This window comes from Atheta coriaria, unplaced genomic scaffold, assembly GCF_025399875.1.
Source record: "Atheta coriaria isolate IRGN ID8LTWV9N9 unplaced genomic scaffold, Caltech_Dcor_3.1 hic_scaffold_6_pilon, whole genome shotgun sequence".
Lineage (NCBI taxonomy): Eukaryota > Metazoa > Arthropoda > Insecta > Coleoptera > Staphylinidae > Dalotia > Dalotia coriaria.
Window position 1 is genome coordinate 2,992,976 of NW_027045448.1, and position 25,713 is coordinate 3,018,688.

The 25,713-nt window shown below is 39.1% G+C and overlaps 1 long non-coding RNA gene across 1 annotated transcript in view; it reads left to right on the plus strand.

The window, feature by feature from the left end:
* Window positions 1–25,415, plus strand: part of LOC135794003 (uncharacterized) — a 31,218-nt gene extending 5,803 nt beyond the window's left edge. The window contains exons 2-3 of the long non-coding RNA XR_010548765.1: window positions 15,666–15,903; window positions 25,122–25,415. This is a non-coding gene — a long non-coding RNA (uncharacterized lncRNA). The remainder of the gene's footprint in view (window positions 1–15,665; window positions 15,904–25,121) is intronic.
* The last annotated feature ends 298 nt before the right edge of the window (window positions 25,416–25,713 follow it).

Below are 25,713 nucleotides of genomic sequence, written 5' to 3' on the forward strand. Positions count from 1 at the left end.
TGGGTTTCAATATTTATTATCGTATATTTACGAAACTTAAAATTTAGTTCAAGGACTAACTTATAAATAAGTAAATGCATTTATAACAAAATAAAAAGTTCAGCTATTTAACAGCGTATGGCGATTTTCCGTATTCACTCACACCGACATGTGTTGGTGCTTTTCAAATCCCAACATTCCCAACATCTTCCGCATGAGCGATGACGTACGGCCGATGAAAACGTGTGCGACAGAGCGCACACATTAATAGGAATCCGCGCGGAAAATATAGCCGCCCCGTGTCGCACCCACCTACGCGTCCACCGCTAGCGGGGGCAGAAACACAGAGAACGGAGAGCAAACGCGAACGAGCGACCGATTCGACGTAGGCAGCCGGCAAATCCCCGTTCGCGTTTTATCAGTGTAAGGGGCTTTAAAACTGCTGTATTTGCAGGATGGCGGGATGATGGCATGGCGCGCGCTGGATGCGTCTGCCGGTTTATTATTGACCGTAACTTTTGTTTTTGCGAGCGGGAAGAGTACGCGGGGGCGGTGCAGGGCAAAGCCACCGTTGCGAAAGTAAATGTCATGCGATTGTCGTTCGACGGCGATTTCCGGTGTACAAACGTACGGACGCATGCTCCGGTAGGGTATAAAGGAATGGAAAAGCGCGGTCTTTGTGTTTTCGTCCTAATGGAAATTATGCCAGTAAATCCTGCCGGCTGCCGTTGTGCGACGACCACATTAAATTCAATGTACCTGCTAATTTATTAACGCCGTAGTTTGTACGGGCGGTAGTCAAGTGTGATGCAAGAAAACTAACAACAAAGCTGACAATAAAATAAGTTTACCGCAAAATGCAAAAGCTATAAAAAATTTTAAACTTTTGTTCCGCTGTTGCTTTTCCAGTTGGTGTTACATTTAATTAAAAACATTTTTTGCTCTTAGTTGATATTTTTTCAAGTAAGTAAGGTAAATGTAGATACTTTAAAACATGTTACTTGAAGACAGACTTGAATTTTAATTACTCTTGAACAAATCAATCTCTGCTCGCGCACTCGCCGAGCGAAAGTAACAGAATGTCAAACATTCGTCGCGACGTTTTATGTGCTAATTTTATTTATTTCCGATTGAAATGAACGACGTGTTTCCCTTTGTGCGTTGCAAGCACTGAAAAACCGCCCGAGTTGTCAGTTGCAGCCGAAGGCATGCGCAAGTTCATTCGTCTTAAGTTGCAGTTGCAATTGCATAAATAACGACTAATTGAAAAATTGTGCGCCGCGTCAATGCCGGCAGCGGCGGCAACGACTGTCTCCTACAGCAGACATTTCTCATACATGAATGAGTAACACGTACTCTAATGGATTTATTTACGCACTTTTTGCGTATCGGTAAACGAGTTTGCAAATACGGGTGGTCCGCCGACCAGTGCACGCATTGACATTGTTCTTGCGGATCAGAAACAGTCCCGACAGACTTGATTGTGCCAGGCGACATCAATATTTATCAAAACCAGTGAGTGGAAACTTTGCTATATTGGCTGCAAATTGAAACGGGTGTAATGATTTGCTAATCTCACATTTCTTTCTGGGCTTGGAATTAATCAAGCATTAAATGAAAATGTATCCATTCATTTGTTATTTTACCGACGTCAACAAAGTTGATTTGAAAGAAAAAAACTTAATTATTTTTTTCTAGTTTTTATTGTGCTCTAAACAATTTTTTTAAAAATTTAAGCAGGAATAAATTTATATTGTGTTTTTTAAACTTCGAAAGTGCTTTCGGCACAATGTACAAAATCCAATTTTGATTGGATAGATTAGATCATAATAAATGTCGACACGCGCCCGAAGAAGACACGACAACTCAAACGGCGTCGACTTAATGAGAAGCAATCTCGCGACGTACCCGAAAGAAACTGTCGCCGTACGGCAAACATCGATACTAATTTCATTAATTCCTATCGGCGCGCGAAAGTAATCTCCGGAATCAACTGATTAAAAAAGTTGTCGCCGCGCTACGGGCTCAACTCATCTGCCGGCTTACTGCAAAACGGATTCACCCCGCTTTGTGTGCCCAAGCCACACACACTCATACCTACACACAGAACAGCCTCATTTTAATGCGATTGAATTAAAGATTGAGTTTAAAATAGGCTCTTAATCAATGTCTGCACTTCATTAAGCGTTAGATCGGAGATAAAGGGAGATCGCTACAAAAGTTTGCGATTTTTTCCTCTTTGTTTTCCTCCTTTCATTGTTGCATCTTTTAACTTTTACTCCTTGCGTCTATTTTTCTGCTGCGGAGGAAACGCTGAACATCCCTGCGCTGAGATAAGAAAAAGTCGGTATTAACGTTAGTACAAAGGAAAGCAGCGAATAAAAAATCTGCGCATTCTGGTTGTCTTGTAGTGTTGATGACATATTGGAATCGTTATTATTATGTATTGACAAAGTAATAGTTTTATTTTTCTCTATGGCACATATATTTCCACATCTGAAAAGGATGGTTAACTGGCCGGAAGATACGGACCATCTGATTCTAGTCCGGACTAGGGTAAATAAGAAACGTCATTGTTTTTGTCCGGTGATGGAGCCATTTGGACCATTTCCTCTCTGCACATTACAAAACGTAGAAAGGCGCGCTGAATCACCCCACAACGCGCCGTAGACACCACGCAGCATTTCCGGTTTGCGGCGAATACGATCGTTGCACATTTTAAATCGGATGTTGCTATTTACGGATTGCCAGACAAGTGTCACCCCTCCGGATTTGTTGTTTTGAATTATGTAATTTCTCAACGCATTGTAAAGTTTTTATCGGCTATGCGGGTGGGCATGTTCGATTTTTTCGACAGTTTTGAGTATTTTTCGCGTGATTGCAATTTTTTTAGGGACAATGTATCCAGGGCTCGACGGGATGCGCGGTGCTCCGGAGGCTGGAAACACACCATGTACTGATATCGGCTCCTCCGTCCTCACCCTTGCGCCGAAAACGACGCGTCGTCATCATATATCATACGATTACGCGCAGCGATGACTCTCGCGTAGTGATTCCGCGATATTTGCTTTTCCACCCCTCTTATAATCGAGTTTGGGGTTCATGCGTGTGTGCACAAATAAGCCGTTTCTGTTTCGATGAACGAAATTAACTTGAATTTAACGGGTGGTGACTTTTACGACAATTTTGGTTTACATGATACTTACTATAATATTAAATATACTTTAATCCACATATCACATGCATAGGTAGCATGGTATTCCTATATAGGTATAAATATTATAAAATCAATCAAATATTTTTTTTGGCTCATACATTAATTGTTGAAAATATGTCATTTTTTTAATTGTATAACAATGGGTGTAGTAAATGTTTTGCTCAACAAGGTTTATTTCTCGCTGCTTGCGCTTATACAAATGACTTATTACACTGCTTATGTAACATTGAACACTGTGAAAGGGCTGTAGAACGTTTTGTGTTCAAGCAGAGAGTGTATTTTCATTCATATTCTACGAAAATATAACATAATTATTTCCATTTTACGATGGCATTTGTCACGCATGCGACTTCCGGGGTGGAGCGCCGCCATGTTCTCGTATTCGCCATTGCTAGGTTATAGCTGATAGCGAGCGGTAACCTACAACCCTCGCCTTTGTAATCAATGTGTGTGCGACGAGAGTTTAGAGTGCTAAGAGCTGCGAGGGACAGAAAAAATATGGGTTATGTTTATTTTTATTTACATAATATATTCTCGTTTGTGGTCGCCGCTGTTAAACACACACGTGACACGAAATGCAGAATAAAAGCATTGTTACATTACCAGTCACATTTACACTAATGGACGTTGATATTATCTTGCAGGCAATTGGTATTTATTGTTGAGAAGTATGCCTTACCTATAAGTGATTAGAATGCACATTAGAAAACCAACAAGATAATACTTTCTTAGTTTTTTTTTAAAGAAAAATCGTAAATTAAAATGTTGGAATCATGAAACAAGTGCTGATTGCAACACTCTATGAATAATTTTTTTAAAGAAATTATGATTCTTATCTTGATAGTTGTCTAAATGTTTTGGGTTTGTTGCAAAACGGGTGTGTTTAATAAATATCTGTGTAACTTGTTCGCCATGTGTAAACGCGCATGTGTCGCGTGGTGCCGAACAAGCGAACAAAACGTACTGCAAATTACTCGACGTTTTAAGAAAGCGAACAAAAAATGTTAACAAACGAGCACACCCGCGTGCACGTTCTCGTTTGTCAATCGATTTGCGCCACTGTATTGTCTTCTCTCTGTCAATCTAGTTACAAACTCTTGCGACTTGCATATTTCATTTCTTTCTTAGCTATTAGTTCGTTATCGAACGGCGGATGTCGGTTTGCTGAATCCGTAGATTTCTCAGTTCTGCGGTCGTAATCTCATCGTACACACGCTTCGAACGCGACGAGCGACGCAAAAGTTCGACGCGTTCGGAAAATGAACACCAGTTCGCCCGTTCTTGCTCAGCCTCGTTCGAAACCGTGAATAAGAGTTTTCCGCTCAAGCGTGAGGTGTGCACTCAAACCAACCGGAATGAGAGGCAGCAAGGACTCGAACGTTCGCAGTCCTGCCTCGCGGCAGAAAAATCGACGCTCCTTTATTACGTAATCCCCGAAAAAACTTTGTAATTTCACGGCTGCTCAGTGATTTTTTTCATCATCGGCAGAGCTCTCATCCGTGTGTCGCTTTTGCCAAGCGTTTGCCATTAGTTCCACGCCTTATGCATGCATACAGCCATTGCTTTTCGAACTCACGACACTACGCTTGCTCGACATTTTCAACATTTTCCTCTAATCCTGAAACGAATTTGTTCGCAACCGACGCGCTGATGGCGGTGCAACAGAGAGAAAAAATTTCTAGGCCTGGTACCTCAAGCTGGGGTTTTTAACTTTTCTTCGTCCTCGGGGCAAAGTACACTAAGCGGGGCGCCTATATTTTATATTTTCCTTTACGCGCGCGTCCGCCTTGTTTTTAAACAGCGTGAAAAACACCGACGCCGACGCAATTTATATTAAAGAGCATAAAGTGTAACATATTAACATTGCGCAAACAGTTTTTAACTTCGCGGGTTATTAAAAACTTTTTCCTAACTACATGTAAATTCCATAATACTCTCGCGCATTAATAAAGTTAATAGGTGAACGTCGGATGAAAAGTGCCCGGGTTGGCGAGGCGAGCACGTAACTTTCGACCATAAAAATGCACGGCTTATACACACTCAAAACAACAAAACATACATACGTTTTGGTTTGTGCTGTGCAAAGATTTTTTTACATTGACTAGCATAAATATTATGAATATTTGAGCAAACCCTAATTATTTACTCGCGCTGCTTGTTGTCCTTTTATTATATTAAATTAAGCATTGTTTTGCAAAACCTTCGGGCATGTGGAAATATCATCAGGGTGCAGAATGGCGCGTCGTATATCTAACGCTTTTGTATTTATTTTCGAAATTATTCGTCGTCATAAACAATACGTTCATTTTAACGCTGCCCACGCTATGCATTTTGTGACAATTTCCAACGCATTTCTATTACATTTCTATTTAATAATGTATGAATTGCGCAAGACCGGAGGGCGCGTCATTTTATTGGCGAAAACTATAATGGACCGTAAACAAAGCGGAATTACATTATAATTATTTTGCGGGGATAAAATCGTCATGCATCAACCGGCTCACAATATTCATATTTATTTCATCACGTCAACAATATCATTTGGTTACTCCATATATTTCCCTACATCATTTAATACTTAATTCGATTTAATTTTGACTGATTAGGCAGCATTTGCTTTTTATAATGTTTTTATAAATTTCAAATTGATTCCGAAGTAATTTTAGGTTCGTTATTAAGTTATTTCGTATTCCTACATCTCGGGGAATCAGACGTCAGAACGGTACTAAATTCATAAGCAAATAACGAACTCACTGCCATAAACAGTAAAGTTGCTTATCGGCATGAAGTAACTCAAGCAGTCTGCCCTCAAAGAGGACTTGGAAAGAAGCAGCAAGTTATTTATTAATAATGCCTACATTATTATGCGCACGCATAACCGTCAGAGCGCGGTATGTCATTGAATCCGATTCGTTATTCGGATCTTTGATCTGTGCATTCCATCGCTCTGTTCTCCCGCGTCGTTTTATAAGTAGCACTCGTCATCTTCGCTCGCTTCGATGCCTCTGGTTATATTCATAAAACGCACACGAGTAGAATGCATAATCAGTTAATTAGGCAAAATGAGACAATTTGTAGGTAACCATAAATGGATCGAGTTGTACTTATCTCATGACGCATGCAACTTAGTGCGCATTCATTTTGATATATTCATGATCTACTTTAAGTAATGAGCAAAAATATGAATCAGATCAATAATTTACAATAAATGTTTGAAATATTTTGAAAATTACAAGAATTAATTTAACTTTTAGTCAGCAATATTTTGTTTTGTGCCGAGAGTATAAATTTGGCAAATGAATGCGATATGCAATCACAGTTGGAGACAGTTTTCCACGGCCCATAATGGTATGTAAATAAATCGCGGCGCGGCCACAATTGTCAACCACAAATCATCGTGGTGGTCGGCAATGACATTTTTGTTGTTGGCAAACCAAATGCGAAACGACATGTTCTCGCGTCGACATTTGTGTTCTCGTGTTATTGCATTGTATCAATTCGGAATTTCGTGTATTATTCGAAAACGGCGCGCGGCCCGATGTCACGCCGTGCCGACAACAAAAATATTCAATAACAACAATTCACCATTTTCGAACTGAAACAATACATATTTACAGAAATTCCTTTTATGTGAGATCTCTTTAGTATCCTATATAAAAACAAGTTTTGCGTTTTAATCAAAATATAGATCCGTTCAATAATTAAATTGTTATTAAATCACTTTAAAATGTATTTATAAATGTTAATATAATAATTCAATGATGGTTTAATTGTCATAAATTTAAAATTCCGCTAAAAATTTTGTTTTCAATATCACAAAAGTTTCTATGACGCATTTAACAGTTATTTAGTTAGTGAACAAACAAATTTGGTTAATGTTCGCAATGTGGGCGCATCATTTTAATATTTATATTTCGGTTGTGATATTTCGAACATGAAGGCATAAATTAATTGAAATAATATGTATTTATACATCATTTATTTAGAAGTGCTTGCAATGAGTGAAATTGACGTATTTAATTAATATCTATTAAATACAAAAAAAAATTAAATACATTCAGTATTATTCCACATATCGTATGGCAATATATTTATAAATCGTGATCTTTTAGACCAATCAATCAGCGGCAATCAATCAAACAAAAAAAATTGCATTGAATCCATCGCGGAATTGACTCACTGACAGCAGGACTAATAGTGTTTTGCATATTTTACTGGCACATTCGTTCAATATTTAAATTTCTCCATTATCCAGAAAAATCAAACCAAATTCTCGGCTACACTTGAGTGCCAGATTTAGCAGCTTGGCAAATTGCACCCTGCGATCTGTGATAATTGTTATTAAAATTTATTTTATGTTTTAATTTAAAATTAACGCTCGTCAACCGCCAGCATATGCCGCCGTGAGTTCTTTGAATGTGTGTGTGTTATTAAAATTTAGTGCGGCACAGCGACGAGCTTTTTGTTTTTCGGTCTCAAACAAACGAGTATGGCGCGTTCCGGATGAACAAACGCCGCCGTCGTTGTCGCCTCCGCCGTCTCCCATCGTCGGAATGCTAACCGAACCTCACGGTTGGAAAATTTTCGCAGTTGGATTACTGACAGTCGAGTTAATTAGTAATATCATTTCAGTTTTATTTCGTACGCTTCGACTCCCCGGTTCCACCGCCTCCATCGCCGTCCATGGTGTGCGCATAAAGCGAAATGAAAAAGCACTCAATTTTTAATTGGATTTAGTTAATTCGCGAGAATTTTAATGGATATTTAACATTACCCCCCTCGTCCGATTGCGGCGCGCGCGCCCGTTCCCGATCCACTCGGTTCGTGTTCTCGCCGTCGTCAAACTTCCAAGCCACCCTCGAGGACCTGCAGTACTGAGAGCCGAATCCAACTTTTACAACTCGGAACAAATCTTTTATCAGTTTTGCCAAAGCGCGTGTTTCTCCAGCTCGTTTGAAAAATTATCGTGGAAGCGAGAGGATTAAAATTTTTATTCGCGCCGTCAGCCACGTATTACGCGCCGAATGCAAGAAGAGCGACTAATTAAAAACCCCACGGTCGTTTCCGACTTGCCCGTTTTTTTGCACTTTTCTTTCATTCGTCCGTCCATGCCTAACTCTTTACTTTTTTCGTTATTGCTTTGAGCTGCGAGCAAACCTCAAGGCAAACCAAAAATATTCATCACTGTAATTAAATGCGGAATTAATATTAATATCATCCTTGTTTTCGTCGTTCTATTAATGTGGCTATGACTCGATGTCATCATCATCATCATCTTAGTTGGTGCACTTGTGCGCCACAAGTAATTATGACATAAAAACTCGTTAACTCGCTGGGCGGAGATCAGTTCTTTGCCGGCTGATTTTGCCAGCCGCTGTTCGACGCAAAGAGGATTTTTGCCACGCCAGCCACGTGTCGGCTTAATACATGAAAGTGTATTCATTCGATAGGAGCGGCACGTGGCAGGGAACGCACGTTGGTATAATAATATGCCTAATTGAATTCACACCCAATCGCCCCGGGACGAATGCAATGAAAAATGACGAATCAGACAAACAAATCTAGAAGCACTAACGTTATGCCATCATAGTAACCCTTCAATACTCACACATGCAAGCACTTGAATCACCTGTCCAAGTATATATCGACGTTCTTCATAAAAGTAGGTTTTGCTACTTTATGCGGCTTAGACCGCGTTTTAATTAATCCAACGACAATCTAACAACATCAGCACTGGTGGTACGGTATAACTAGGTCTGACGTAATCTATTTAATACATTTGATGTGTTAAATTAGTGCTATGAGTCGCACTACTAATATCACCAACGATTCTACATCAACATTTGAACGGTCGCGGGTCCGATCCGGAGCTTAGCCGAACGACGTGCCCGCGCTGTTAGTTATAAGAGTTCGGATTGCGTAAGTAATCCGATTAGAATGTGTAACGTAAGGGTCGCGTACACAAAATTAAAACGACTTACAGAAACTGGAATATTTAATATTTAAACGCATAGATGGCGCTTTACAACTGCCACTTTGGAAAGGAAGTCAATAAAATCATCATCGTCATCAATCAGATTAGTTGACTGCATCAAGGCGAAAGTACGCTACAGAATATGTGAAAATTAATCATTTTGGCGCTTTTAAAATCATATTGTCGCAACGCCCTTACTATACGAATATAAAAATCTGCCCTACGTGTACTCACCCATTCGCACACCCTCGCAGATTGCGCACCGGATCCATAAACCATAACTTTATACCTACTAGGAGGAGGCATCTTTTTTCCTTCACTTTCCATAAAAAATCTTTCCGCGTTGGGTTTTTTTTGTGCCGGCGGCGCTCGCTCATTCCGCCATTTGGGCTTCCGGACTTGGTGACGAGCGCCGCGACTAAGTGCGCCTTTTTTGTGCCGCCGCTGTCGACGGAACACGCTCGTCGTTAGCTTCAATGTGTTCGCCGATGCTGGCGGCCGTGTAGTATCGATGTTGCGTTGTGTTGTGCTGCGTGTCGGCGACGTGCCGCGCATTCGCGCAGGGGCGCGACAAATGGATGCTGACACGCGCCCCTTAAGGCCCCCGCGCGCGCACTCTTGCTCGCCCGCCCTCTATTCATTACCGTCACGTGGCGAAAACCCGACATTATTATTGTTTGTTATGGCACGACGCTCCGACCGCCGCCGCTACATTGCCATTCTAATCCCTTGCACTTGTCCGGAACGTACCCAGGACATAATGCACAGAGCTGTAACATTCGTATGTCGTGGACAAACTCCACCCGACCGGAAAAGTTAATACATAAACCTCACGTACTTACTGTGGCAACAACAACAGCAAGCAAAACACAACGAGGAGGACGCGCATCAAACAATACCCAGTAATAAGTAATGGAGGCGATGTTTATTTCTCCGCGGAATGAGGGAATTTGACGCGGTACGTTGGGCAAGTAAGGCGATCGCACGTGTTTGTTGAATGTCGCACGATCGCTGAACGCGTCAAGTTTAATGAATGTTTTTTATTAATGCACATGAGATGCACGAATGTGTGGTCAAATCTTGCTACTACTTGTAATACAAACGTAGTTTAGTTCTTCGGCGAAATGCATTTTGAGATGTGTTTTAATCAGCTGCTCATGTAAGCTAATCTTTCAATATTAAATCATACAAAACAGCTAACATTCAATACATGAACCAGATGGTCTTTATGTTTTAATGTTAGATAAATAGGGCGTTAGCTATAAATGTGATACTTAAACAAGTTCCATAACAAAAATTTTACGTTAAAGCAATTAGTTTCAGTATTGTTGTATGGGATAGCAATTCAAGTGGTTTGCACGGCGCCAGCCTCCTTAAAGACATCTGCAGGCAGCCGGCATCGGATATCAATTAAGCAAACGCAGGACGTGCGTAATTTTGCAAACAATAATCGCGAGTCATTAACATTATAAACTGGCTGTTGTGCTCTGGCGCTTTGAAGGGCTATTTTTGACGCGCGCGATTTCTCGAACGAGCGTAATTTGGAAGTCAAAGTGCCGCAAGTGCGCCGTAACCGTTACAGCCGCAAGACACTCGCAGTTCTCGTAAAGAGTGAGAAACGGCTGAGGCAAAAAGTGCTAAATCCCACTTAGGAAAGTGCGCCACTTAAAGGGTTGGCCAGGACCCAAGCGCCCCCATAGGTACGCCCGCACACATCTTCGAACTATGTGAACACGGAAACACTAGGAAACACGTAGCACACGACTAGTCCTTTCCGCTCCAGAGAAGCGCTCGAAAACGCCTTCGTTACTTGGTGTGTGCATGTAGATGCCGAGATGTGAGATTCGCCCCGCGGTGATGCTGCACGAGCCTAATGTGCTTTCCGTGTCGCCGTCGTACCTCAACACGTGTCCGCAACTGCTCGCGTCACCCACCCCACGGCCCACGCGTTGTACTATCGATGTATTGCGCCGTGTATTATCAGGCGATCTCGTGTGGGATTTCGCCCTCCAACCAACCGCGAAGAATTTACACGCGTCGCATTCAACTTGAGAGAAAATTTCGCTCTCCACACTCAAGCAAAAAGCGTGGGTTCAACACTTGTCGTATAACAACGTGCCATTATGGGCATACAACAAACTGCCCCTGAATATAATGGTTATTACCGTGGTCGCCATCATCGCGCACCCCTTCTATCATTTCGGCGTTACTCGCAGAATATTAATAGCTAATGCCATGAGTAAACACAAGTCAATGTTGTATGAACACTGGGTCCGAGAAGTTGCTACGTGGACCGAGCGAGGGGTTTGAATCATAATAAGACACTCAGACAATCATAATAACACAGTAAGACACTCTATGTTGACACAACACTCTGTGTAATGAAAAACGATGCAAAATCTCCTGAACTCAGTTATGACATGTATATTTACTTCTTTCCTACATGCTGGAAGCTGATATTACAAATGTCACGAGTCTTTACGGCCGGCATGACAGCGCTGACATGTTATTTTCATATGTTGCGAACTTGCGCGACAAAACGTAACAAGAACTATTCTCGTCCCTGCTAGTTTAATCTCTTAGCGAGACGCACGTCCCTATTCCCGGCAACTTTTTAATTTTCCGCTTGGTGAGCACTCCTCCTGTCAGGAAAACATCACATATTACATTTGCTGATAAAACTAAATATTAAAATCCACTTTTTGAGTGAAAAAGATTGTTACTATCATTATTGCCATGAAAAGTGAATAATATAAATACTGGTTGTGTAATAAATGTTATACGTTAAATAATTTGATTGTAATAAGTTTAGGGAATGAGTAAATTCCTAATTTACGAAAGTTTGGATAATTGGCGATGATTAACGCTTTCGACGTTTTTTAAATTTTTTTAAAATTATTTATTTGGTTTTCAACTCTTTGGTTTTGTTTCAACCACTTCTCGCTTCAACTAATTAACGTTAATTTACGACTCCGTTTTTGGATTGACTAACGATTAATAGCATATAATTCCTGGTGACACAACAAACTGCTCGAATTATTCGAATTCTAAACGTTGAACCGTTAATTTGTTTACTACCTAATGTCGGAATCTTTATAACGTTTTTTTCTTCTTTTTGATGTTAATTTAGCCTATTTATGTCACACATCTCATGATGTAGGTATGTTAATTTCGCGTCGTTTTCTAATAGCTGGCCGACGTATATTTATACGATGAACAACGTAAACGTAAAAATTAAGCATGTTTTACTATAATGTAATGGGTTTAATAATCGGAACGTTAATTTGAAGTATTTGTTTCGGTTTGAAACATTTTTGATTGACGCAAAGCTGCCTCATGCTTTTATGCGCCCTATTCCCTACAAATTATTTAAATAAAATTGAATAAAATGTAAATTGTATGTTGGTTAAATGTGATGCATGTTTTATTCATGCTTGCCGATGGATGAATGCTAAACGCGGTAAAATGTAAATAATTACAAAAAATTGCCGTACAAAAATGTGTGAAACTCAATTAAAACTTTTGTTTGTGTGAATTTTCAGTAAATTCAGTATTTATCATAAATAAATACTGGTCGTATAAAATGGGATTAGTTTTGAGTATTTAGTAAAAATTTTTTACAACAAACAAAAATAAAAGATTAAACATGAATATTTTATAAGACATTTTGTTCGAATAGTGTTATCAAATTTAAATTATATAATTTCTTTACAAAGTTATTTAGGTTTAGTTTTTATGATGACATTTAGTATAGAACGAATTATATCAAAATCATTGCAATATAGAAATAAAACGTTACGAGCAAGAGCGTTGACAGTTTTCATTTCCCCTTGACACGTTTTATAACAATAATTAATAATTAAAAGCAAGCGCGCCTGAGCGCTAATGGATAGCGTAATTATTCGCATTTCCAACGTAAACAAATAAATTTTAATCAATTAAGAGTCACACAGATGGCATTTTTAACATGTCACACCGACTACTAATATTTATCGAAACGTTTAACTTTTTTGCAACTCCCGTTTGGTAACGGTAGTGTTGCGTGTGCCTGAAAAATCAAATAATTTGACGCGGTTGCAAAGTTTAATGTGAGCGATAAATCACTCCAGCGCAAAAAGATGCGCGTCCCTTTTTGCCTACTTAATCATATAATAAGCCAAACTCCTATTCATCATAATTTGTTTGGAAAGGAAAGGTTAAGTGAATAATTAAATTTCCACCAGAGAAAAGATACGCTTTTCCAAGATATGATGCGTTGTAATGCAGTGAAAAACTAAGTAGGAAAACTCTTCGTGTTGGTATAGTACTCAACGGATATCGGAAAGCGCATGGAAGGGTACGGGGCCCTTGTTGGAGTTCCACAAGCTGCGCTGGAGCGAATTGATGCCCGTCGGCGGTGTATTAATGAAGCACTACTCCTCTTTGCACTCCCATAAGATGTTCGCATTGTATCAACATTGTGTTGCAACATTGTGGCGCCCGAGTGCGCGGTTTTTGCTGCCGCCGACCATGCATTGAGGGGTGTCTAGGCGGTAACAAATGGTAGACAAACCGTAGAATAGTGGTTCGCGGAACAGAGACGAACATGGCGCGCATTTAATTTGGCCGCCGGCCGAGTTTGTTTATCAATACGTGTCGGCGGAAGGCGCGCACGCGGCGACTAGCGCGACCGGATCGTTACTCGTTACCGGCTTGCCCCGTGGGACATAATATTTTTTTCTATTCAAACCTCGTACTATGTTTCATGTTTTTGCTTCCATATTTTAAATTTAGATTTACATGCTAGTCAATAGAGAGCGTCTTGTTGCAAATTTAGTTTGGTTAGTTAGGTACAGATGACGCAATTTGCATTGAGTTGAAAATATACAGCAAATATTTTATTAATTAGCAACAGTCAGTGCGTGTGTAGGCAAGTTTGTACGACAATTAATTATGTTTATTAAATTAAACGGCAGTGGGGACGCTTCGCTTTTTATCAGGCGCTCGTAACGAACGAACATTTGTTGGCTTCTTATAATCTGCTGGCTGTTAGCATTTCAGCCTGCTAATGCATCGGGCTGCCCGCAGCGAACACGCACGCAACGCGAACGCATATCTTACCCGTTTTTACAGCGTTTATTAGTTTTATCTTTCGCTGGTAGCACAACAAATGTAGAATACGAGTGCGCGCGTTTATACATTTGCGACAAAGTGCTCCACGGCCATGGACAGGTGTGAGGGCAGCACCTGGACGCAAAACTGACATATCTACACATGTCACACGAGAGCACCACACACGAACCACGCGTGTGCGCAAAAAGTAACTCGGCTAATTTACCTCATTAATTTTCCTTGCTTTTAGCGAAGGGGAGAACACATTTATTTATGCAAACACATATCCTACAATGATGTAATTTGACAATTTTCAAAAATTTTAATTGCTTCCCGAATAATATTTATTTTAGTTTTAATTTTTTTAAGCTAAACTCAGAAACAATGCTGTCAAAGTTTCTTAATTAGTTTTAGCAATATAACATAATCATTTGATTGAATTATTGTGATATTTTGCGCAATATTTACACAACCCAATATACAACCCAAACATAAGTATAAAGTGTAGCAAATGCTTGGCAATAAATGTGTATTGGTGTGAATGTGTAGCCAGAGCAAAGTGGCATATCAGGCGAAGAGTCTGGAAGACCACCGACACTGTTCGAAAAATCGTCGAGAATTGCAATGAAAAGCATAAAACAACGACGACGCATAAAACAACAAATTTTATAGCAACATTTTATTGCGCGACTCGGGCAATACACGTATAAATGCACACCGATTGCTTGAATGCAAAACACACACATAATTGAAGGAAAAACCTACAAGAACAAGTATTAAACTGATACAAACGTTAACATCATAAGATGCCAGAAAAAAGCGCTACTTGTGTCTGATGTGCCTTGCGCGCGTTGATTATATCTGAAAGGGAAGTTTGTTGTTTTAAACTTTTTCCAAGATATACCACATCTGCAGCAGCGGCAGCTCCACGGTAGCAGCGTCTGATATGTATCTAATTTTAATGCCGAAACTCGCTCGAAGAACGACCAGATTAATTATGCTAGATATTATATACTTAAATAATTTTTGCGTCCGTTTTCTGAGCGAATCGTGGATTTGCATCAACGCGAAGCAAGCGAGGCATAAATTTCGCCTCGAGTTTTAAACTGAACTTAACTTCGCGCATAAATAATACAATGTTGACGTAAGGAGCAGACAAGTACGTAAGCTCCGGAATAAAAACATGCTAATAAAATTCACCGCTTTTTATTATATTCAGCGTTTAAAACAAATTTTGAAGAGTATGCGCGTTGGTGCCGGATTAAAACTGATAAAACGAAAGTTCATAAAATATTGGGTGTTTTGCATTTTGAATTGTCTGTAAAAGTTAAAACATTGTAAACAAATCTACTATTTTCCATTGTAAAATTTAATAGACTTTCTTTAATTTCATTCTTCTTTTAGTGCCACTTTGATCAATTTTCTCTACTTGTGATTACAAAGTATCAACTTCCGTACACATCAAGTACCTAATAAAACAGTAAATAAAATGTCTCCTTTCAAAGAAGGCGTTGGATCTGGCACCGGAAACATATGTTAGGCGATTTAATCGGACGGTGGGATCGGACTTTCTGACTAAAATGGATGAGCGGTAATTATCGATGAATCGTACGCAAACTGCATACAGCTTAACACCTTTAAAGTAAGTTAAATACACAACCCGGTGGTACAGGGGGCGCGTTTATATCAAATGTGTGAAAGTATTGCCTGCGGAGTATACCAAACAAAAAAAAACTGTTTCACACCCAATTATGGTGTTCACATTTCATGAGCTATAAATCAAAACGACACCTCGATACTTCAAATCTTAAATGGACAAACACCTTGATGTGGTAAAAAATGCTATTACGGTTATTTTATTAACGGAAACATACAATTAGAATGTTGGTAGGTACCTATATTAATATACGAGTAGGTATTAGTTTTGTACCACATTTCCAAAAGAGTCTTACCTCAGATTGCAAAGAAAAGGTTATGTCAATAGTAACATAAGTATCTGATAGGTATTTATGATAAATGTTTAGATCTCGGAAAATATTAAAACCTCATATCGGGCCGTGGTCCAAACATTTTGAGAAACACGACCTGTGCACATTTTGCATGCTGGAGCAGGTTTTGAGGTTTTTATGTTTAATATACACGTTATAATGACTGCAAAATATAACTTTCGATGTTCTCAATTATGCTCGACTTGGGCATCAAGAAATTAATAAAATTAAACTTGTTTAATGACCGAAAATATTATTTTATTATTTAATTTTTTATTTTTTTAATAACCTTAAATAAATTAATTTAAGACAGTTCCAAAATAATTCAGAAGAATTACAATTGACAACAATTAAAAGTCGAACGCAAAAATTATTAACCAAAACTATGTCTAAAACGTCCTCTCCATATCCCAAATAACAATTTCTGGGACAAACATAAATCTTAACGTAACTCTCAATAAAACAACCAACCTCGTGATGAAAGGGCATTGACCATAAATGGAATTAGCTGATGTGGATAACAAACCTTAAATTTGTTAATGAACATACCTATGCCCGCACGCTTGATTAATCACCATACTAGAACAACCAAACACGCTGAAGTTGTCGTCGCCCTACCTGTTGTAATGAGGCGGTAACGACAGCTAAGTACCGTTCGCGAACATGTTAAACGCTCGCCGCCGTTTTATTTCATTTCGCCCTCTTAGTCGAACAGTCTTTCGTCGCAGTTGCTATTATGTTTTCGTATTATTACTACTAATAGCAATATTAAATTAAATTTACATGCGGTCATAAGCACCACGTTCAGAAGGCTGACGCTTGGCGATCATTAAAAAGGTATTAAAATTGTATTAAAAGTGCGTAATTATAGATATTAAAATAAGTACACGCCGAAGAACGCGCCGCAGTCCAGTCAGTCTTATTTCTACATGTATGAAATTCCGGATGAGTTCTGACCTCAAACGTATAAGGCCCACGACGGCAGAAGTGGTTTACGACTTGACTCTACCTAGGGTCGCAAAGGCCGCGAGCAACACGAGCACCGACGAATCACACAACTTATTATTATATTAAGATATGTTGGCGCGATAAAAATTTTATACTTCATTACTTGGTGTTCCGCAATGCCCGTTAGCACACCGACAGCCTCAGAAGTGTTGTAAATTAATAGTATCATGGCTATTTTGACTCCCTCCTGGAATTACGAGCGCGTTCGGCGCGGCAAAGGTGTAATGTTTATTTTCTAATTTGCTTATCGCTCTATCGATCATGCAAATGTGCAATGTATAATATACGGGCGCGCTGGAGAAGTCGATGAAACGTTGATATTAAAAGGTCGTTTATTTTATATCTGTGTCGATTTTTGCCTTTTATGGTTACCAAACCGTCGTATAATGACAAACGACTTTTATGACTAATGAGAGACAAACAAAAGCAAATTAACAATAAAAAAAAACATTTCTGAATAATTTTTACGAATTTTTTTTCACACCATCACGAATTGATCTTAAATACTGAAGATTTCGAAATTTTTATATTTTGGACATTTTTCACAACAATGACAGCTAAAATATCAATCAGATTTTGTGATAAACATTTCTCAATGCACATGTATAAAAGTAAAATTGAATTATTTCGCAAATTGAAACAGAATGCCCTAATGTTCTATGTAATGTTCAAAAAGCATAGGTATAAAACAACGAAACAACTTATCTTGCATTGATATTTTATAGTGCATTATAATTTAAATTAAAATATGATTGTTTGCTCGCGTAATTTCAAATGCAGCAACTTATAAAGACCATTTTCTAATCTAGCCGACATTGTTTGAAAATCAAGTGTGTAATTGAGTCGTTTATTAAATTGAATATGCTTAGAGTTCGGATGAAAGCACAGAACTACAGCGCCAATCAAGATATATCGAAAAGGCGTCTCCATAATTAATTATAATCGCGCATTATTAATGCTAATTTATTGAAAGTAGACGGTAACCGGCGCGGCGTGGCGGCTCTCAGCGTTGTTACACGCATGTACAATTCGCGCTTTTGAAGCGGCGGCACCGCGCATTGTTATTATAATTAAATAATTTTAATACCGCGGACGCGCTCGATTTAATATGTGTGGCGTCGGAGAAAAGGCAATTTCAATGCGCGAAATCGATTCATCGTTGTACGCATTAGAATACATCGCGAGTACCTCACATATGAAATATGGCAACTTATTGTTGTCTCAATGTAAAACGTCGCAAAAAAATGTGTTCTCAAGCGGTGTGCTCTAAGCATACCGCAAATTTCTCACAGTTAGTCATTGTGTGTTGAAGAAGTCACTTCGATAGCAAGCAGCAGTTCAAAAGTAGGTAGATATAAATCAAGGTTAGGTTAAACCCACTTGTCATTCTGTGCCTATAACAACTTATCAAAGATAATTATGACGGCAGAAAACGGTGAAAATGAGGAAAACTGCCTCTTTAGTCACAGGCTATAAATTTTTATTTTTGAGATTCAGTAATTAATTGTAGTGTTTATATTTATTATTTGCAGAAAACACAGTTTTCGCAATTAACTCGAAAATCAAGCATTTATTTCCGTACAATCTAATTAGTAATTGAGTAATATATTTATAATTTGCGTGGTAATAACTTGCAATTATCAATTAATTCCTGTAATTAAATGGTAACGCGTTTGTATCTGTGCGAGCTCGCATCGTTTGTACTTAATTACGTCGAACATGTTATTAGTTATTATAACGAAGAGCAAGCGATGCAAACCGTACGGCAATTGAATTTAATACGTGTATGTTGTCTGTTAATTAAAATTTATTTATAAATAATTGAACAAGTTTTGCCATCTGAAAATTACTACCATGTATCAACTGGAATATGCATAGAGACATTGCAACAATTTCCGATCGATGACAGAACTTTGACTCCAAACAAGTTACAACTTCAAATACAGGGATGAGAAATGGAGAATTTGTAAACATACTAAACATTACTAAACATAGAAAACACAGTGTTGAACGCGGCGAGCGGAACAACGTTGTTCTGTATAATAGCTATCCTAGTGCTGGCCAGGCACTTCCGTTCTTGCGCCGGGACGCTCGGGGGCTTGTGCGCTGTTTACACGCTGTCGAACAGAACGACCCCACCGCCCCCGCTGCTCGCTGGCCGCTCGAACGTGTGCAGACTTTATCCACGCCATAATTGTATGTATTTGCATGACCACACTGTGTATACTCGTGTTTCCCTCGTCCGCTAAGTACATAAATGTAATATGCAGCGTGTAACTAAGATTATGCGCGAGATAAACGTAGTTAGTATCGTGTTACATGCAACGCGCACGTAAACAAGATGGCCGACCAGCGGCGTGATAAGTTTCACATCTGAATGTAAACGTTCGTACGTTTTTGAAGCGAAGGCGAAAAGGAAAACGTCGGAAAATCGTATATCGACATTTTCGGCGGTAAGTCTTTTTCGATTTGTGGGTGTGGAGGGTGAAGTCATTTGTTCGACACGGGCGCCAACAAATCCAAAATCCGCGCCACGGCGCCGAGACAATTCGCTCGCGGAGCGGTTTTCAAAAGTGAGTTTTCATTCCATGTGCGGTTCCGTTTGCGCCGTAGTTTTCGACGCGCACAATGGAAAACGAATCGAGTCACATTGTGGCCGTTCGCACCCGGGCGGGTGTTCCTTCTTCGCCTAGCTCGCTTTTCCGCACAATGCCGCAAAGTCGACGTCGGGGGAGAAGTTGCACAAAACGCTCCGCGGAGCGCAACTATAGCGTATCAGTCGATCGAAAGATAGGCAAGCGTCTGGCACACTTGTAAAACTCGCCCTTAACTTTTTCCCCTTGAGATTTTCGTTTCTTTCATTTCCAGTTCACCGCGTCGGATTCAGGTGAAGATTTTACTTTAACGCACACACTGCAAGCAGAAGAAGACACACCTATTACACCCGGCTCGAAAGTTATCGAGTACACAGGTGGAGAGCGCTTGAATATCTGTAAATGAAATCGTTATCGGATACCGAATTTCGGCGAGACTTGGTTTGTACTGGGATTTGTAAGCATTTTAACTTTTTTCTGTTGTTGTAGCGTTAGAGATTTGTAAAATTCAATGATTTAACAAAATACTTAATCAACTTAATAATTATAAATTTTAGTTCATTCCGAGTCAAATTCTGTTTCTCTAAATTCTGTTATTCTATAAAATTGTGCAAAACATTAAACCGGCAAGACTTTGTTATGTTAATATCATATCACGTTTCCAAGAATTTATATCAATAAAAGCGGCGATTGCTGAGACACAATAATTGAAAGTTGCACACGATGTGCAAATGACCTGTAGATACGAATGAAGATTTGTTTCGCGCGCGTCATAAACAGCAATAACACAATAATGCACTCTTCGTGGAAATCCACAGAAATCAAGTGCTTCGCACACGTTTCCTTCGGTCGGCACCAACAATACAATATCATTAGACTCATAAATGGCAGCCAGTGTAGTCGCTTGTAGCATTATTGTTGCCAGTGGCGCGATGATTAAACACTACACACGCTTCGCACCACACATAGGTGCTCACCCTGGCCGTCGTGATTAATGAACACGATGACAGTTCGTTAGCGCGATTATCGGCGTGTTTCGATTATTCAATGCACATTATCGCTTTCCAGTACGGAATTATTTAATTTACAACACCCATGCGCACACACCTCTATCGCCTTCGTCCACTTCATCTCTACCAGCATAATTCGTGTTTAATCCGAATGACTGGATGCTTTCACATTTCTCAATTCATTCCAATTCAATCGCGATCCAAGATCAATATTTTCACACTGACATTCTCGACGACGCTTGCTTGCAAGCGTGAAAGACGTTTCTCGGAATGCGAAACATTGCTTGCAAACGAATTGAAGAAAAATAAAAGTAAAAATAACATGACTCAAGGCTTATTTTCATCTTTTCTTGGTGTTTAGTAATACCCATAAAAACAAATCGTAAAACGGCAAGTACTAATTAGAATTCATAAACTGTGAGTTGGACAATTTTCCTTATTTAGTTTTTTTCGCTTTTTGTGGCTTTGTTTAACACTCAGATTAATTAAAATGAGAGTGAATGACTAAGCTGTTTAAAACGACTAATAATGGTAATCGTTGGGTTTGTATGTGAGCTGACTGTCTGGCGAGCGGGACGAGGTGTTCGTTTGTTTACTTACAGGTGCGCTGAGCTCGTAAAAATATTGAAAAATTCTTAATTACCACGCGTTCTCAGCTCACGACGAATGCTAAAGGATTAATAACTGCCGTCATTAAGCAAGCTGTTAACATGTTTATACAAAGTTTAATTATACGTGTTATATTTAAGTCAGGCAATAAGCTACTATTAGTGACGTGCAAAAAATCGAAAATATTAAGTTTAACCACGTTAAAACGCAATTTAGACGCGTACATATTTTTGTTATGTTTACAAAACGAAGCAAAAATGTTCAACGGTCTGGATTATGCATTATAACTAATATTATTAATACGCATGTGAGTTTTTTTTTTGTTTTTTGTGACTTTTTCACACAAAAACTACAAAACTAATTTTGAGAAAGTTTGACAAAATCAAGTAGATTACTTTTTGTCATAAAAAATAATTTGAAAAGTGTAAATTAAAGGATAAGAGTTGGTATAGGGATTCCATCGCAGATTTATTTAATTTAATCTGTTTTTTAAACTAAAAACGAAAAAAAAGCTTATTGGCGAGATACCGTATCATTTAAATAGTCCTTCAGCACATAAAAACGAAAGGTTTTTTTTAATAATACAAAATTGCTGGTAAAAATTAAATTTATGAAGTAAATTGTCATTTCAATACGAGTATAAACCGAATGGATCATTGTTTCATTTCTTCGGTTATTATTGCTTGGTAAAATTAAGTTTTTACCATGATTTTGCGCATTGAGTCGTTCAACTTATTTTAATTTATACTTTTGTTGACAACCTTTTTATCTGTCACACCTAGAACATCCCTAGGCAACTTAAACGTTACTTTCCTTAGTGTTGATATGTTTACAGCTTGTATAATTCACGCAAACATTTCAACACACAAAAGCTGCTAACAAAGCATATCAATTTCGTACAAATCATAACTTGTCAGTTATGCTTTTACACCGAAGCGCTGCGGCCTGTCGCCAGAAATGCCACCGAATGCACGATCCGTGTTCTCCGCGCAGCGCAAAACACAAAAGATTGACAGCTACATTCTCTTGGCATTTGGCTTCCTTTTATTGCACATATCAGCATAACATAGCAGTGCCGGGCAACAATGCAGCGAATGAAGGATACGTGTACAAGTTTTGTGGAAAACAACTCGTGTAGGTTTACAATGGTATTGCTCTAATGTTGCATATGTTATGCATGTAGGCTACGCATTTGTTCCACCTCTAGGGACTACCTCTGGTGGGATGGGTAGAACAAAATAAAACCGGCAGCAGGGTACAAAAAAATTGTAACACTCGTCGTCAATGTGATATGTAATAAAAGCCTTTTTCTAGGAGGACTAAGAGTACGTCGCGTATGTGAGTGTCATTTTCGTAAATGTGCTGCTTAGCCGAGTAGAAAAATGTCAAGATATGTTTGACATGGGGCGCTTAATGTATTAGCCTCGCGACTCTCATGTGCGCCGCTGACCTAGAAAAGGATTTTTGGTCGTGCGGGAATAAGGGCGCAGGGCGTGCGCGACGTAGACGACACACAAAAGCCAAAAAACCAACAAGGGAATAAGCCGGAAGAAATAAAAGACTCACCCAAAAATACTTAGTACGAGCCCAATTCTTTTGGGCAACGCTATAGCGGCGTGATGGGAGAGGACGAATTCATTAGGTCACTTTCTATTAAAATCACACAGCACATTCTTTTCATTCAGGTGGCGACGTTTTTTATAGTTATGAACGTAACTAAGTATTTTTGGGCTGAGGGACAAGTTGCGAAGCCAACGGGTTGAAGTATCGTGGAGTTGGTTGGACATTTGATTGATGCCGGTTGCAGCGTCGATGAAAGACTGAAACTTTGCACGAAACTAAGAAACGTTCGGTGAAAATAAGGCAAGAACAAAAACCGCGAGACTGGTAGACGGACACACCGTGGGGACCGGTTGGACGCGTTCGCCTTATTTGGAACTTGTTGATGAAGGTGCGTTGATGTAACAAACTAACCGGCATAAGTAACAAATATAAAAACAAAGAAATGGAACTTAAAATTTTGTTGAAATATTAAGATTACTGGAAAGAAATTATGAAATAGTTCTAAACCTAGTTGTGATATAATTGACTCTGATAGTTGTTCGAGTATCTAACGCGAGATGGCGCTAGCTACACTAGCATCACCTAACTTTACTAAAAATAACTCAAAATTAATAGAATAAAGCTGTATCACACTAAATTTTACACAATTTAATCGAATAAAATATTTATTGTAAATACTTGCTTTGTTTTTTATAATAGTTTTGATAAAATTTGTAATTTACGACTTCGATATAATGAAATATATTAATCTTTCTAAATAACATATCAAATAACTTATATTCGATGATGAAACTTTTCTACGTGTTAATAATAAGTGTTAATAATACCGGAAGTGCATAAGGTGTGATCAGACAAAGGCTGCAATTTGCCACTGTTGGGGGGCGTTCTAGTTGCCGAAATATATTACGCCCCAATCTAAACATACTTGGATGTCGTAGCTGAGAGGTATATTGGCGTGTAAATGCGGCCCATTATCCACAAATTTCAGGTATTAAATCATTCGGAATAATTGCCCGCCGCGCCTGGTTGCTACCCGCGTTGCATCGAAGCTATAAAACGAGCGCATCGCAACCATGGCAACCGAATGGACAGTGTAAACGTAAGCGGGGCAGTTTGATTGTAAATTCGGGTTGTCTAGTCGCTCATTCATCATAGCACTGGCCCGGCATTTTGCCAACCGTGTGGATGAGCGGCGCATCCGGTCGTCTCATCAGCAGTATATCGTCCACCGGGGCGTTAAATACATCACCTGCGATTAACTTGTTAATAATTATTAATAGGTGCACCGTGCACGAGCAAACGAATGGTGTAACCTCCTAATAAACCACTGCAGTATTTTAGGTCCAAAATGCGTTTCGTGCGGATGAGCGACGTAATACAATTAATTTATAGTGGGTTAAATAAACTGCGAGTATCATCGTATTTTCATTGAAGGTATCTATTAATATTAAAACAAATAAGTATATTCCAAAAATACCAAAAATCAAAAAATTAATTTTGTGGTTTTATTGCGCATTAAATGACCTATAAAATGTTATCATTTTGGTTTTTACCATTATTGTCCCGCATCGACACTGTAGCAAGTTGGCATTCAAGTAGTCTTTTAATATGTTTGACGCGTGTATGATGGCCTGATGAAATTATTATGAAAATGCGACGTCAAGAAATCAAGCAGCTTTCTTGGTTGCCCAGGCGATGATAGGCTGGTGTCTACATGCGGACACATGCCGTAATAAAAAAATGAAATATTTCCGTTGTAAGTGTCAGTTCGAGGCGCGTCCGCATCTTGGCAGGGGTATAATCTTCCTAATGAAATATTAAACGAGTATTAGCGGACGCACCAGCGTGGAGCGCCGGTAAGGCCAAAAGAGTGTTAACTCGTGGGCCGATATAATTAGAGCTGACCAACGAAACATCAATCTTTTTAGAACTTCCACTCATGCCTGAACCACCGCCAGAGAACAGAAAAAAATCTAACTGCAGTTTTTATGTCGATATGTATAGTGCAGTTAGCTTTCAGTAATGATCTTAATGTTATGTTAGATGTGTTTCTTATTATAAAGTCAAAATATGTTTTCTTTGTTTCAGAAATATGCAAGCTGTGCTGTTCCAATCTCTTCCGGACGTTAACAATTTCATGTTAGGGTATCCTTTTTGCTTTAGGTGACTGCTTTACATCCGTTGGCTTCATTATATCTCCGTTGTGAGCAGTCGTTCTTTGATATGAGGTTTTATCAACAACAGCCTTCGCCGCTGCGCACAGACTAATTAACGCTGAAATTGTACATTCTTTGATTATCTTTTACATCATTCTATTCGTTGTAACCAAGTTTCATGTTAAAAGCATTTTAACTGAAAGCCAAAATAAATAATTTTAATTTATTTTTAAATTTAATATTTTCACTTTAAAAATAATGTATGTAAACTAAAATCTCAATTTGACTGACTTGAGTGACTTGAAACTTCGTTTCGTGTCATGATGTGCGTCCCCAGTTTACCATGGCGCTAATGCATCATTGTTTGCATGTCGCGCGCGCCCTGGACGTTTCGTTTTAATAAGCAAAATCTTTTTATCATCAGCTCATCAAATACTGCACTCCCCGACTCACCCTATGATTGCGCCGCATTGCGCTGATGGCTAAAAAGCCGAGAGGTCCTCCGGACTCGAGAAGGGCGTTGT